The 11,097-nt window shown below is 42.2% G+C and overlaps 1 long non-coding RNA gene across 1 annotated transcript in view; it reads right to left on the bottom strand.

The window, feature by feature from the left end:
* LOC115292343 overlaps positions 1–10,629 on the bottom strand; it is a 58,088-nt gene extending 47,459 nt beyond the window's left edge. Inside the window, exon 1 of the long non-coding RNA XR_003908943.1 lies at positions 10,547–10,629. This is a non-coding gene — a long non-coding RNA (uncharacterized LOC115292343). The remainder of the gene's footprint in view (positions 1–10,546) is intronic.
* Positions 10,630–11,097: the final 468 nt, after the last annotated feature.

Genomic DNA, 11,097 nt, shown 5'->3' with positions numbered 1-11,097 from the left:
GAGAAGCATCACTTATGCAAGGGAAGAATGTTCTTAGGCAAAGCACAAGTCATAGGACTCATGGGTTTTCCAGTTTGATGGAGCCTACTTTGGTTTCTTGCATTGAAACTGGACTGGGAGTGAAAAGGTGAGGGATAGAGGCTTGGGCATGGGGGACAGAGGCTGGGCTTGGGTTGGGGGATAGAGAGTGAGCTTGTGGGGACTGAGAACAAGGAGTTGTTATTGACAGAATTGCTCCTCGTGTCCTTAGGGAAGAACAGGATGAGAAAGTTTTCTTGCTGATGAGACAGATGCCTCTGATCCCATTCCCCTGGATTTGAAAAGGATTAGTTCAAATTCAGCCTTGTTATGGTGGACTCCATCCTCAAGCCGAAGTCAGATGCATGAAGGAGGACCCAAACACTAACCAAGGGGTAAGTGCATAGCACTTCATGCACGCAGGCCCGTGTGAAAGCTGGGAGAGTCTGGTCCATGGAGAAGACTGCTGGCCATGCTCTTTGGCCTCATCCTCTGTTTCCTGTGCCCGTTTGGCAATTCTCAGATGGTGATGGGTGTTTCCTTTCCTATGTGGATGTAGAAGCTGCCTCTGCTATTGCTGGCTACCAGTATGAGTTAGTCTATAGCTATTGATAAAGCATTCTAGCCAATCTCCCACTCAATCTGCCCATTCATCTCGCATCATTCATAAAGTCACAATTACTTATATTTTCTTGCTCAAAATCATAACAGCAATGTTAGTCAACCTTTATTGTGAACTTCTTAGGTGTCAGGTACTATTATAACTTATTATTTATTCACTCATTTAAAAAATAGGATCTTTCAATGTCTCTTCATTGTCTGAAAAATAAAAAAAATCCCACTTAGCAGAGCATCCAAAACTCTGTGACCTGAAACATGTTCACTTTCCTGGTCTGTTTCTATATATCCTATATTTCAGACACATAGAGGTTCTCTTTTTCTAATGTTTTGCATTTTCTAGCAATTTTCTTGCTCTGCCAATTCCCCTTGAAAAATCTGCCCAGCCCCCTCCTGTCATCACCAAAACCACCATCCAATGTCAAACTTTCCATAGAGCCTTTGTCAATAACCCCAAGTGAAAACATGTCTGTCTCCTCTGGGAATCTAACATTTGCTTGACCTTCTGATTGCCATAAAATTGGAAGGGCACTGATATATCCTACTGTACATAGACTCCTTTAATTTAGCAGTTAGCTACCTAGCTGCAGGGTCACTGCCAAGAGTACAAAGATAAACAAGGCATGGACCCTGACCTCAAGAACTGTATGGCCTAACATGACAGAAAATATAGGTCTTGGTGTGAAAGAGTTGTGCACATTGGGATGACATACAGTTGCAGAAGTATAAATGTAGGAGTGACTGACTGAAATACTGTCAGGGCACACTTGACATTGGAGGGAGGGCTGTGACAAAGAAGAGAAGGTTACCGGAACACAGACATAGAGGGAAGATGTTTAAGAGGAGGCCCACCAAGCAAAGGCAAGGGCATGTCAAATTTCGTATGATGCCTGGAAAATCTTGAGCAATGTGACAATGTTTTGGGAAGAAGGCATATTTATGCTTAAGAGCATGGCTGGTGGAATAAATAAAACCTGATTTAAATTCCAGCTTTGTGACCTACAAGCCATTTGACATTGAACAAGTTGATGTCTTTGATCCTAGCTTTCCTTCTCCATAACATGAGGAAACAGTAACATTCATACTTAGGTAGAGATCCAATAGGATAAAATATGTCAGTAGTTAGAACAGTGCCTCGCACACAATGAGGGACTTAACAAACTGAAGTTCTGGAGTTTTTGTGTCTTTTATACCTTGTGCCTAATGCTTTAAGGAGGACTGTGTCCATGTTCAGAGGATTTCCAGATCCTCTCAGATAAGTATTTGACATGGTTGTGCCCCTCTGGCTTTCGTGGACTTTCCATGGCCAGAACTTGTGGCTCTTCCTCATAGAACTCACTGCAGGCAGCTGGACCTAGATGTCCAGCAGGTGCAGAGAGCAGCAAGTGCCCCGCTTGGGTGGCAGCTAATCAATGACTGGCAAAAGTGCTGCCAGCTGGCACTGCTGCTTCCCCAGCTCCCCCTAAGGCCCCAGGCTAGAGCTCCCCTGAGACCACGCCTCTGCTCGGTTTACTCTCTTCCCTTCCCTGCCTCCCCGCTCCTTTAGTGGTCTCTCTAGCTCACTTCCTTAATGAACTGCTTTCACATGAAGCCTCATTGAAAAGTTTAATACCAGGAGCCCTGCAGAAGCTGTGTGTCCCTCGCCTCGCCTCGCCTCTCCGTTTCACTTCCAGCTTCCAGCAACCTCAATCAGGCTGTGAGTGGCAGCTCAACTAGATCTAAGAGAGGCGGAAGGGACAATACGTGGTGCCAGGCATTGTGAGGAGCACTGAGGAAGGGAGATTGGGGGCCAGCGCAGAGTTTAGGAGATTCCACTGCGGAGACGGTCTTTCTGTCTAATGGAAAGTAATTGATGCTTTAGGGCAAATCCATTCCCCAATCTTAGCACCATTAAGACATCATTTGCAGGAGGCACTGAACTGATCATTTGCAGGAGGCACTGAGCTGTGTAAACTTCATGTTCTCTCGGAAGGGCCAGTTTACTTGGTTCAGAGCAGACAGTGGGCTGGCTGTTCTGAGGTGACCATTGGACAGATGCCCACCGCAGCCAAGGCTACACAGCTATAACTCATGGGTGCTTGGGACCCATATGCCAGCCTGACTGCTCATACACCTCTTCTGTCTTTTCTCGGTGGGGCTCCAGTGCCCATCAGTTTAACTTAATTCTGCTGTTAGTTTCTCAGGTCATAATCAGCCTCGTCCCCAGAAACTCTACCAATCAACTGGAGATGCAAAGCAGTGTGGGTTTCTGAGAAAATCCCTGTGAATCCAAAATAAATACTGGTATGGGTTAAATTCACAACTTCAGCCATGCTTACCAAGATAACTACAGGCAAGGGGACAGTTGTCATATTCCAGATATCTGTGCCTGAACGTGTTGCTGGCTAATATGAAAATCCCAAATCCAGCCAACTCTTCCAGTCCCTGGATGGTGAATTCCTCTTAAAAAAATGGGGATTTTATGCTAAGCAAAATAAGTCAGTCAGAGAAAGACAAATACATGATTTCATTCATATGTGGAATTTAAGAAATGAAACAAATGAACATAGGGAAAGGGAAGGAAACATACGGTGAAAACAGAGAGAAAAACAAACCAGAAGACCCCATTAAATATAGAGAAAATAACGGAGGGTTGCTGGAGGGGATTCGGGTGGAGGCTGGGCTAAATGGGTGATGGAGGGCATTAAGGAGGGCACTTGCTGGGTTGAGCCCTGGGTATTATGTGTAAGTGATGAATCGCTGGGTTCTACCCCTAAAACCAAGACTACGCTGCATGTTAACTAACTTGAACTTAAATAAATTTTTAAAAATGGGAATTTCTTTAAAGGTTAGCAAGCAGGAAGGGCTTCTTAAATTTAACTAATTAGATTAATTTTCAAGTTTTCACACACCATCTCAGACACAAATATCATCGATGAATCAGCATGAGGGCCTATGCTCTATATTTGACAGTACACTATCTCAAAATAAAACAGAAGTTCTCTGTTTTTTAAACAAACCATCACTTGATCTTTAAAGAATCAGAAAAGTACATTCTGGTTGGGAAAAAATATATGTTTTTTTTGGCTAAGCCTGGGTCAGTTTTAATTAAATAAGCATATTTATAAATTCTGTAAATGAAACCATAAAATATGTCAACCAGCTAGCCAGACTCCCCCCATGCTTTTGACTGGCATCAGTTAGGCTTGAACCATCAATTTCACCGCTTAATATATCACCATTGCTGTCCGGGTAGTGGGGCTCGCATCCTATCTCTGCTGTGTGATAGCAAAAGGAACAAGAAGGGCCATCAGAAGTACCACATTCAGAGGAAGCATGGATTATTTAACAGTGACTATTTTTAAGGCTGTTACAGCTCATTCATTTTGTCAAGGCCAATGCCCTAGTCGTGAACCACTGGGTATTAAGAGACCTGGGGAACCAGAACCATTTCTAGGAAATAATCATAGCTAGTAGATGGGAGCACAGGGAACCTGGTTTATAATCTTTGTTTAACCAAGTTTCCTGTGGGAATTTAGAGACTTCCCGTGTCCTTTTTGGTTTTACAGACATTAATTAACTATGTGATAGACTCTAATTTCTGAGCTTGGGTGAGAGAAGGGGAGGGTCTGCAAATATAGCCACATACACAGCTGAGTTCGTCTGCTGCGCTCATCAAGTGGAGAAATTAGTTCTACTGAAATGAGGGATGTTACCAAGCCCTATGCCCAGTGGGGCAGGAATGTCTACCTTAACCTTGTGCTCATCTTGAGGAAATCAGAGAACTCCTGTTCTCCTGCCATCGTGCTGAAGATGTGGGGATATCTGAAGACTGAAAAGAACTCTGACAGCAAGTGAAGTGGTGTGTTGCCACATTTCAAAACCTATAGTTATCGATCTGCGTTATCGATCTCCTCCTCTCTCCTGGATCAGTATCAGTAAGCTCACAGTCATACTCTCAAGAGGAGTTGGCAAACTCTAGCCCATGAACTGAATCTGGCCCATCCCCTCTTTTGGTAAATAAAGATTTTTTGAACCTCAGTCATGCTCATCCATTTACGTATTGTCTGTGGTCACTTTCGTACATAACAGGAGAGTTTAATAGTTCCAGTTGAGATCAAATGACCCACACAGCCCAAAATATCAGGTGCTTTACAGAAAAAGTTTGCAATTTATGTCATTAAAGGAAAAGAAAACAATTTAATCTTTTATAGCACTAAGTCAAGAGAAAATGTATCAGTGCATTGAGAAATAGGAATACAAATGTATTATTTAGAATTTTAAGGCAACAATAAGAAGACACAACCAAAAGAGTTAAAAGTGGCTGCCTCCTGGGTAGGATCAGGGCACTACTGGGTTTTTTTAAGAAGTGAAATTTATTAATACTATTAAAATTTTCAAAATAACATAACTGCTTTGATAAACAAGCAAACATGTAATATCAGGAACGACCACAATATTCTCCCTTTACCCCACATTTCTCTGTAGTCATTACCCCCTTTGTCTCCTTTCATACCACAATTTCCTGAGTTAAGTAAAATCTGTCTTCTATCCCCTCAGTCTAAGGAAACTTTTCTTGTCAATACCATCAAGATCCTCCACGTTGCCAAATCAAATGAACGTCTTCTCCATCTTCTTATCTGACTCTCAGTAGCACCCACACAGTCCATTCTTCCTTTGGTCTTGAAATACTCTACATTTAGCCTCCTAATATTCCTCCCCTCAGAGGCTGTCCCTTCCCACTGTTCTATGCCTGCTCTTCTGTGTCACCTCAATCTTTTCGAATCAATTTGTTGCAGGGATGAGCCTAGCACCCTATTACCATACCAATACTCTCCTCCATGAGATCTTCTCCAATCCCAAGAATCCAGTCCAAATCTTTACTTTCACCACTTACTTGACATTCTACCAGGTTTTGTAATACTTGCTTGAAATTTATTATGACTAAAACCAGAGCCCTTGATAATTTCCTACAGCCCTCGCCCCAAGCCTCCTACCACCCTGGGTTGCCTCATTTATGAAATTGCACTCCCTGGTAGCTCAAACCCCAAATTCAAGAGTTACTCTTGATTCCTTTTTTTCATCACTATGTCCTTGAATGAATCATGAAATTCTAACCATTTTTCCTTCAAACTGTATCTCTAATCTGTCCACTTCTCTCCAAGACCACAGCCAGTATCTTAGTTCAATTAACCATCATGTCTTACCTGGTTCCCTGTAATGTTTCCTAAGTGCTCTGTTAGCCTCCATGCTTGCCCCACCACTGCTCACTCACCACCCAGTGGCCAGAAACATCTGTTTAAAGGAAACCGGATTGGGGCGCCTGGGTGGCTCAGTCGGTTAAGCCTCCAACTTCGGCTCAGGTCAGATCTCACGGTTTGTGGGTTCGAGCCCCATGTCAGGTTCTGTGCTGACAGCTAGCTCAGAGCCTGGAGCCTGCTTCTGGTTCTGTGTCTCCTTCTCTCTCTGCCCCTCCCCCTCTCATGCGGTGTCTCTCTGTATCAAAAATAAATAAAACATTTAAAAAATTAAAAAACAAAAACAAACAAACAAACAAACAAACAAACACCCAACCAGATCATCTTTGACTCACATTCCAATCAGTGACTTCCGACTGCTCACACAATCAACTCCAAACCCTTTATTAACAGCCAACAAGGCCCTGTGGGATCCACCTCCTGCTTCCTAGTCCTACTGCATCTCAACCTTCTTTTCACTCATTGTGCTCCAGTCTCCAGTCCTGTGAACATTTCAAACCTTGTTCTGCCTCCAAGATTTATGCTCACCCTTCCTGGAATGCTTTTCCCCCAACACTCTACAAGGAGGCTCGTCCCTCCGGCCCCAAGCAAGAGTGTAGCTGAGTCTAATGGGGCAGAGTGGGAGCTGTGTAGCAAATCAATCCAAAGCTTAGGGGTGTAAGCAATTTACTGTTTTTCATAATTTTGTGGGTCAGGATTGCTGGCAGGTCCCAGTTGGGTGGCTTCTGCTCCATGTGATGTTAATTGGAGCCACCTCCACAGCCTCATTCAGCTGGCTGAGCTGGGAGACTCAAGAGGACTTGACTCCCACATCAATCCCAGGTCATCCCTGAAATGGGGTCTGGGGCAGGGCGTGTTTGCTCAGAAGAGTTTTAGGTCAGGAAACTTCCTAAAACCATATGACTTGCACCTCACACAGATAGGGAACTAGAAAAAAGTCAGTGAAGTAGATTAAAATAATATCTTTTTCCAAATAAATATGCATGTTCATACATACTAAGAAATACTTTTCTGAATAAATACATATGTCAAATTTGGAGACAGGCAAATGGCCTGTCCTGGCACCATTATTAACCAGCTCCAGGTGCTCTTTCTCTACAGCACCTCTGGCTCTCTCTTGGAAAGAGAGTTGATTAAAAATGGTTATGCAAGGTAGAGATGCCAGGCACCTTAGAAACTCCATCAGTAGGCACATTTCCAACTTCTGCCAAATGTTCCCATCAAATGTTCAGATTATCTCTGTAGGTTAACTCATGGCCTTTCTACCTGAAAACTGACCTAGGTCCCAATTGTCCACTTTGTGATGTTCAACACTTACCTCTAGACATGTGTTCTGATTTCAGGTTCCCCTAGCACTGAGCACCGCCATCACTACTACTCCTGACTTTAGAAGTTATTCCATACTTTGTTCACCGAGGATCAGATTCATTCTTTTATTTGGATCAACTGTACAGACCCTGACACTGAGTGAATGCCTAGAATTCTGACTTTTCTTTTGGGACATTCAAATACTGCAGATCGGACTCCCTATCACTGCTGGACCCATCACCTGCCATGTGCAACTATTTCCTTTGTTGCTCCACCCTGTCACCCAATGGGGCTGCCGCTCATATTCCAATGCTGGTTCTTCCCCCCGATTCTTGCCCCATGTCAATGGCTAAATCTAGACCCAAGCCTTTTCTCAGTGTGTCCCATCGTGGTGCAATAAACCTAGTCAAAACTGGCCAAATTCGGACAATTATGTTTGCAGCATATCCTCTGATATTTTTTCCAATATGATGGTATCGATTACCTGGTAATTTTGAATTTCTTGGATTGCCTGTGACCTCCAGGCTGCTTTTTCAAACTTGGCCTCCTATTGTCTAAAATTCACAATGATCTGGGGGGAGGTGAAGGAAGCAGGGGGATGGGAATTGAAGTTGTCAAAAGAAGGTTTTAGAGAAGGTTTTGGAGGGAGAAACCCAGGAATTGTCAAAGCCAAAAATGGTACAGAAGGTCAACCAAGCTACCCAAATAAGCAAATAAGATAGTCAAATCCAGAAGAGGCAAAGATGAAGAAATACATGGCAGGTCCATCATCAAAGGCCTCGGCCTATTTATATATAGCACAATGATTTTGATCTATGCAGGCTAGAGATAGAGTTAGCAGTATCATTACTAGTACTAATGAATTTCCTCTGACTTTAGGCAAAGAGCTATTATGGCATTAGAAAAGGAAGGTGAGCTTCTTAAGCAGGAAAGCTTGTATAGAGTACTTATTGTTGCTTACAGGTTAAGATTCTCTCTAATGTTAGATGGTGATCACCACTTTGTAAGGACTCCATAAATGGCAGTGACCATCATGCAATACATTCTAATTTTCCTGAGGCAGAGATGAGTCTCACTTGGCTTATGTCCCCAGAGGATGTCAAAATACTTAGCACATGCTAGGTGTTCAACACATGTTGAATGAAAGAGATACTTAAAAGAACTCAGCCAAGGAAAGGTGAACTGTGCTTTTATTTCAATTCATATATTCTTCACACAACTTTTCATGATGGACATTCAGTCCTCCTTACAATTTCCCTCTCTTGGTATTTAATTTGGGCTTGCTCTGCTCGGGTCTTTGGAAGTGGACACATGTAGTTAGTTCTTGGTTCTTAGAATCTCATTGTGATGTTTATAAGCCAAGATTGTTTATTTTGAGATACATGTTTTTCTTGAAAACCTATCATTTATTCCATTCACTATATTTTCAGTTGCCTTAATTGTGCTTCATTAAGGACAATGACTCCTCAAGATCTGGCCCCACCTACAATCTATCTTGCTTCCCTTTATTATCGTTGGTTTCCAAAATCAGTTAGTGTTCTCGTTCAGTACTTCTCAAACGTGTGTCAGAATCACTCAGAGATGTGCAGAAAAACCTAGAATGCAGGGTGCCACTTCCAGAGATTTTCCTCCAGGCAGTCTGGATTAGGATCTGATAATTAGCATTTCTATTAAGTTCCCAGATACTGATGCTGATGTTGCTGGTCCATGGACTACACTTTGACTAGGACTATTCTTGCTCTCTGGTATTATCCAACTTCCCCCCAACACATAAGCATATTTACTGTGCCAAATCTGTGATTTTTCTCTTCTATCTGCCTAGAATATCCTTCCCTGGTCTTTTCTTTCAGGAAATTTCTACTCATCTTTCAGAACCAAATTTAGTATTATCTCCTTGGCAATACTTTCTCTGTTCCATCTTTTATCCCAAGAGAATCAGTCCCTCTTATTTAGCTTTATCCCTAGTCCCTTTCATCTAAACATAATTAAGCGTCTTTCCTCATTGTGTTATGGTTTGCTTTTATGCCTCTGCTTTTCCCACTAGATTGTGAGTTCACTGAGGTCAGAGACTATATTTTGCTAGAGCTACATGTCCTTTTCACTGGCAGAGTTTTGTGTACAAAGACATGTATTACGTATTCGTCTTGATTGAATTATCACTCCCCTTTCTTCCTTCCTTAGGTTAAATTGTAATTACATTGCAGCTTCATACCAGAGGTTTTGTTCATTTTTTTTCCTTTTAAAAATATGATACACCAGATGGCACCGGGAAGCTTTAGTTTAATTCTCTAGGGGCCTTGGGGGTATTAGGTAACTGCTGTTCACAGCAAGGATCACAAGATTGCAAGGAGCATTGGCACAGTCTAACAATTACGCCCCCCTTCAAAAGCCATTGTTGTCCTCCTCTGAGACTCCAGGCAGGCCAGTCGTTAGTGACAAAACATCATCAACACACTTCCAAAATATAAGGATGTAGCCTGCATGTAATGGAAGGAAATTGGACCAGTGAGACTATTCACCTGACCTACCTGAGCTTCATTTAAAGTCAGAACCAATCAAAGCTTGTAAATTAGCTTGAGATTCATGGCAAGTTACAAAACTATGTCTCAGCCGCAGTCAAAGCATCTGATTTACTACTTCTGATTCCTTGAGCTACGACATGAAGGAGATCTCAGCATACCACCATTAAAGAAAAAGGATGCTGCCCTCGATGAGTTTCATTTGCTTGGTTTAAATTTCTCATTTAAGGATTAGCGTTTCTAGACAGAAGCAAGGAAGGGTTATAGGGAGCTGGGGGAAAATCATGCATATTAGTTTTACATAATCATGTACTGTTGCTTTCAAAGGGTGAGCCATAATAGTCTGGAAGCCTGTGCTTCTGTGCGAACACCTGTTCAAGACTGATGGCAACATATACCAACCAGCAAGGATCCACTGGACTAGATCCTGTCACATAATGATCTCCCACATCCAGGAAGTGTAGCACCATTGGCTTAGCCAGCTTCTAGAGTGATTGGTTAACAGATTAGTTAGTCTCTGGAGGACCCATATTTATTGAATAGAGACTATAAAGATAGAAGTTCAACCTGAGGGCAAATTGTCTATCAGATTCAGCCCTACAATGACCATACTTGATTTTGCAAGACTGATGAAAGCATAGATATTTCTTTCATACTGCACATTATGATCAAATGCAGCTTTACATATTTGTTCTAACTGTTCCAGGTTTGGCCACTGAAACTTCTTTCAGTTGGCTCCTGTGACCCTTTGACAAACCTCTGTAGTTGGAGGTTTTTATTGTTGGTGTTTTAGCACTTCCTTCCTTGCTGGCACTACAAGATTCTCTAGGCCATGTTGTGTATTACCTGTCTCAGTCCTAGAATCGGCCATTTTCCAAGGAGCCCTGGTTCCATTTACTGGTCAACAGCATTGGTCTTGTTGCCTCAGGTCTTTTCAGCTGACAAAGCAAGAAAATATAGGTGTAGATGCCAATCTGCATAGACATGCATTTATAAATATTTCTATATGAAAATGTCTACATCTGTATTAAACTAAACATGCATTCATACTAATGCCTGCAACTCTAATTAATTACTACTTAGATCATTTTGACACTGTTCCCTTGCTTATCTGTAAACTGCCACTCCAATAGTGAGAAAGCTGGCTCCTACTATCTGATATTAACTTATTTGGTCCGTCCCACTACACATGTATAGCAGGTTCATAATTTTTAGTCCGTACACCCATGGGAAACAACTTCATCAACTAGAGGACAATTTTTATATATAGTCCACTCTGCCTTTAATTTTAACGGTCTCGACTCATTTCCAGAGTCACTTAGTTCAGCACCTTTTCCCCTTACCAGCTTTATACAGATTCTTTTGTAAACCTTCTGCATTCCGTACTTGATTCCCTC

The sequence above is a fragment of the Suricata suricatta genome, chromosome 5 (assembly GCF_006229205.1).
Source record: "Suricata suricatta isolate VVHF042 chromosome 5, meerkat_22Aug2017_6uvM2_HiC, whole genome shotgun sequence".
NCBI lineage: Eukaryota > Metazoa > Chordata > Mammalia > Carnivora > Herpestidae > Suricata > Suricata suricatta.
Note: the sequence above shows the minus strand (reverse complement) of the source record. Positions and strands in the feature narration are given on the sequence as shown.